The sequence below is a fragment of the Ictalurus punctatus genome, chromosome 12 (assembly GCF_001660625.3).
Source record: "Ictalurus punctatus breed USDA103 chromosome 12, Coco_2.0, whole genome shotgun sequence".
Taxonomy (NCBI): domain Eukaryota; kingdom Metazoa; phylum Chordata; class Actinopteri; order Siluriformes; family Ictaluridae; genus Ictalurus; species Ictalurus punctatus.
Genome location: NC_030427.2, coordinates 32,894,235 through 32,900,234, shown reverse-complemented (window position 1 = coordinate 32,900,234; position 6,000 = coordinate 32,894,235).

The following is a 6,000-nucleotide window of genomic DNA, read 5'->3' as shown; positions in this document are numbered from 1 at the left end:
AGCTGTGTCTGGAACGCACTCATACACACTTGAGCCCTATACAAATAAAGCAATCTCAACAGAGGTTTTGTAAGATTTTTAATCACTCATAACTACATAATGTGAAAATAGTAAACCACTGTCATTTATACATCCTTCACTACATCAATAAGTTACCGTTATCGTTGCTATGGTTATGTCTCACCTGGCGATATCTTCCTCTTTTTTTAAAATTAAATTTTAATTAAAATGTCTCCTCGTGGCTTAGTCTGTAAATCATTCCTTTCTTATAATTACTAGTGTGAAGTATTAATATAGGCCTAGACTAAACCGTTATTTACGATTGTTGTCACGGTTACATTCCAACATGGGTTTATAATACCAAAAGGATAGAATTAACATTATTTAGAACTGTGAACATTTTTTTTTTTAATGGCATCTTGTTAAAAGAAAATAAAGTACTAATAATCAAGCATCTGGTGATCATGTACTGTATATACTGGTCAGGCCTGATGATTATCAGGATCAACTCTACTAATCATCATTTATGCAGTGATCTGCACCAATATCCAATATTGAATAAGTATGCAGTGATCTGTTCTACTGGTGATCAGGTTTGTGGTGATCAGCTCTACAGGTAATCTGATTTGTACTGATCAGTTCTGTGGTGAGTCGATATGTAATAACTAACTTCTCCAGGTTATCAAGTGTGTTGTAATCAGGTTCATGGATGATCAGGTATGTGCTGATCTGCTATGTGTTAAAGTCAAACGGAATGTACATGTGTTATAATCCTGGAGACGTTTCTCCACTCATATAAGGAGCTTAATCTGTTAATAGTCGCATGAATTTGTTTATCCATGTTTAATCCTGGTGACCTTTATCCTGGTCATGTCTGTAAAATCTAGTCCACGATCACTGGGTGCAACGTAGGGATACATCCTGGATAGCTCTCCAGTCCATCACAGGGGCGCTTTATTATTAAAAAACTTAAATTATATAGAGCATTTCTTGAGGTAGAACTGTTCTAAAACGGATAAATATTTGATTTACTCATACTAGGCTTCAGTTGTATGCTAATCATGTAATAAAGTGTGAACGCCAGTTTGGTCACCACTTACAGTTGTGGTTAGCTGTGCTAGTGATCAGGTCTGTAAGTGCTGTGGTAGCAGGGTGTGGTGATGACGAAGATGAAGATGATGATGACGACAATGATGACAGTTTGTGTAGTGTTTTTTGTTATCCCTCAAATTGAACATATTTAATATACTCATTAACAGATGTGTGTGTGTGTGTGTGTGTGTGTGTGTGTGTGTGTGTGTGTGTGTGTGTGTCGGAGGGGTGTAAATACGTGGCCTATAAATTATCCACAGTTAGGCTTCCGTGACACAGTTGCCATGGTAACCATGGTGGAAATAGACGTGTATCTGCATAGGAACAGGGGAGTAGAACAGTTGTTTAGAGAAAAAGAGGAGAGAAATAGAAGGAGGGAGGAGAAGAAAGCTGGGGAGATGGAGGAGAAGAAAGCTGGGGAGATGGAGGAGAAGAAAGCTGGGGAGATGGAGATGGAGAGTGGGGTTGTCTATACTTGGTTGGAGCTGTGACAGATGATCAGTTTATCCAGAACCCTAAAACCACTCTGGGCACTGCAGAACCACACACGAGAAATCAAACAAACAATGATAAAAAAAAAACAATACACACACACACACAAACACACACACACACAATTCTGCTGCAGGAGTCCAATGTTTATTAAACACTTCATCATTTATTCTTAATACTAAACAAAATATGATTTTACGTTAAACAGCGATGATGTTCAGAATCATTTTGACCAAAGAGTAACATCAGTAATATAGTGAAATAAGTGTTTAAAATGTATTACTGTTTGTAATTGTAAAGCTTAAATATGTTACTGCTATTCCCTTTCCTCGGGGGCTTATTTGCTTGCACAAACACCTTCCATTATTAGATCTCAAAGTATTTGAAGTGCTTGGAGGGCAATGGGGCAGTAGGACAGAATGTTGCTAAGTAATGAGCACACATGGAATGTTAAGCTCTGAAATATTGGGTTGGGTTTATAAGCTCTGTGTGTCCATATTGGTTCCATGTCTGTCTATATTTTGCCCCAATATATTGAGTGTTGTGTTCATACAATGAATTTATAATCTAGGCAAGCACTAGATGGGTGTTTTTTATGTGAATGAGAGGGTTTCATATTAAAATGGTTTCTTGACCCAGTGGAATGAAACAAACAAACAAACATACAAACAATGTATACAAACAATGTATACAAACAATCCTACCTGTAAAGTGGGTCCTGGCCCTATAAATGATCCTAACCCTACAGTAGCTCCTGGTTCCTCATATGGTCCTACCTCTACAGTAGCTCTTGGGTCCACAGTTGATCCTACCCCTACACTAGCTCCTGGTTCCTCAGTTGATCCTACCCCTAAAGTAGCTCCTGGTTCCTCAGTTGATCCTACCCCTACTGTAGCTCCTGGTTCCACAGTTTATCCTACCCTTACAGTAGCTCCTGGTTCCACAGTTTATCCTACCCCTATAGTAGCTCCTAGTTCCTCAGTTGATCCTACCCCTACAGTAGCTCCTGGTTCCACAGTTTATCCTACCCCTATAGTAGCTCCTGGTTCCTCAGTTGATCCTACCCCTACAGTAGCTCCTGGTTCCTCAGTTGATCCTACCCCTAAAGTAGCTCCTGGTTCCTCAGTTGATCCTACCCCTACTGTAGCTCCTGGTTCCACAGTTTATCCTACCCTTACAGTAGCTCCTGGTTCCACAGTTTATCCTACCCTTTTAGTAGCTCCTGGTTCCTCAGTTTATCCTACCCCTTCAGCATTTCCTAACCCCACAGTTTATTCTACCATTGCAGTTGATCCTGCCCCTACAGTAGCTCCTGGTTCCTCAGTTGATCCTACCCCTACAGTAGCTCCTGGTTACACAGTTTATCCTACCCCATAGTAGCTCCTGGTTCCACAGTTGATACTACCCCTACAGTAGCTCTTGGGTCCACAGTTGATCCTACCCCTACAGTAGATCCTGGGTCCACATTTGATCCTATCCCTAGAGTAGCTCTTGGTTCCACAGTTTATCCTACCCCTTCAGCATTTCCTAACCCCACAGTTTATTCTACCATTGCAGTTGATCCTGCCCCTACAGTAGCTCCTGGTTCCACAGTTGATACTGCACCTAGAGTAGATCCCCACAACCGAACCTTTGTCAGGTTAATTTCGGTTTTGTCAATTGATTTGTGAATTTTGTTATCCGATCTATCCTGCCTTTTAGTTAACAAGCTAAAGTTAGTTGGCAAGCCTGCTGCTGTCAACACTGTGATGGAATTCAATTCAGTTTTATTTGTACCATGGTTTTAACAGTGGACATTGTCCCAGAGCAGCTTTACAGAAATATATAAATTCAGGATATAGATTTCAAACATATGAATTTATCCCTTATGAGCAGCCAGACGTGACGGTGGTGAGGAAAAACTCCCTGAGATGATATGAGGAAGAAACCTCGAGAGGAACCAGACTCAAAAGGGAACCCGTCCTCATCTTAGTGACACCGGAAAGTGTGATTATAAATAAATACACCCCTTCTATAAATGTGTACTACTTGGTCAAATAGTGCCGTTGTGTAACCAAGAAATTCATTACAGTTTTCATATGTAGTCTATTTGGTTGAACTTGTCCAGTGTTCCCTGATGAAGATTTGAGTGCATAACTGTTTGTGGAAATTGCAGTGGTAAAGGTATCATAGCAGTTTATAAGCCATTACAGGATAACTGGAAAATACAGTAGCTCCTGATGGAACTGATGGAAGATGCATTTGAAAAAAATCACATCAAATCTGACAGTGCAGATCCGACTGTGACTTACGATTACAGGATTAACAGGGCATTTCTGCCTGTTCTTCTGAATCACTTCTGATATGTTTACATACACACCAATATTCCAATATTAATAGGAATTTGGCAATATTCTAATTAGTATGGAGTCATGTAAACGCTGTATTCTGACTGCCCGATTCAGATTAAGACAATATTCTGAATGCATGATTGCATTCTGAAATTTGTTACATGTAAACACTTTATTCAGAAAATCCACTGAAAGGAGATATAGTGCCCTCCACTAATAGTGGCACCCTTGGTAAAAATGAGCAAAGAAGGCTGTGAAAAAATTGTCTTTATTCTTTAACCTTTTGAGCTTTTGTTTAAAAAAAATCACAAAAATACTCCGCTCCATGAGAATATCAAACAATTGCAAACACAACGCAGGTTTATCCAAAAATTTTTGAAAAATAAATTATATATATATATATATATATATATATATATATATATATATATATATATATATATATATATATAATATATATACACACACATTTAATTTTTAAAAATAATTAAATTTTTTGTTAAATATAAGTGCGCAACAATTATTGGCACCCCATGAGATCATTACATTACATTTATTAATTTAGCAGACGCATTTATCCAAAGCGATTTACAAATGAGGAAATACAAGCAAAGTGATATCAAAGCAAAGAACAATACAAGTAGTGCTACCATACAAGATATTTTAATTGAGTTCTAGAAAAGCAAAGTGCGCAGAGTCGAGGTGTAAGAGCCAGAGGTTGTTTTTTTTTTAAAGGATAATGTGGGGTTGGCGTTTTAGGGGTTAGTTACATGTTCACAGAAGAGGTGGGTCTTTAGCTGTTTTTTTGAAGATAGTGACAGATTCTGTGGTCCAGTTTGAGGGTGGAAGTTCATTCCACCACTCCCTCCCTCTGTACAGTTAGTGTGAAGGTTCTGGAAAGGGACCTTGAACCACGCTGAGTAGGTCGTTAATAGATCGCAGATTGCGTGAGGGAATGTAAGCCTTCAGGAGAGTGTTGAGATAGGAGAGTGCTCTTGCAGACAAGGTCTTGTAGGTGAGCATCAAGGCCTTGAATTTGATGCGGGCAGCTACAGGAAGCCAGTGGAGGGAGATGAAGAGTGGTGTGACATGGGTCCTTTTGGGCCGGTTAAAGACGAGGCTTACTGCTGAATTCTGAATGAGAAAAATATATTTGAAGTATATTCCCATTGATATTTAAAATTTTTTAGTACACCTGGGTGACTAGGAACAGGAAATTGTTCAACCATGACTTCCTGTTTCACAGGGTATTAATATGAGGTAACGCACGGGCCAAATTCACTTATTCACTCATAACAATGAGTAAGAGCAAGGAATATAGCCGTGATGTGCGGCGAAAGGTTGTGGAGGTTTTTTTTTGTGTGAATTTTTTAACAAAAGATCAAAAGGTTAAACAATAAATTCAACGATTAAACAATTTTTCACAGTTTTCTTTGCTCATATTTACCAAGGGTGCCAATATTAGTGGAGGGCACTGTATATGCACATGCTCAGTTTGCAAGGAATTGTGGTTGCTAACATATGCTTAGCTGTAGGCTAGGTACTTAGGAATGGCAACTCATGCATGTATATGGAATATTCCAATGCCTGTACGCATATAAACATTGTTTTCGGAATATGGCTGCAACCTGAATAATGGAATTAAATGGAATTTTATGTGCATGTAAACAAAATAAATTTATAATAAAAGGTTTATACAAAAATTTTAAACTACTTTACATTTTCCACCACAGAACAGTACATGAGAGACACAATGGGTTAGCACTTTCTTTTTTATACGTTAATAGATTGCTTGATTGAGATTCATTCAGTCTGAGAGAATGTTGTGGATGTGTAACTTATTGTCATGTTATCATCTATCCATCTTCCATACCACTTATCTTTCAGGGTCACAGGGAACCTGGAGCCTATCCCAGGGAGCATTGGGCACAAGGCGGGGTACACCCTGGACAGGGTGCCAGTCCATCGCAGGGCACACTCACATACACACTCACACACCCATTCATACACTATGATCTAATACTTTAGACATGCCAATCAGCCTACTATGCATGTGTTTGTACTGCGGGAGGAAACCAGAGTACCC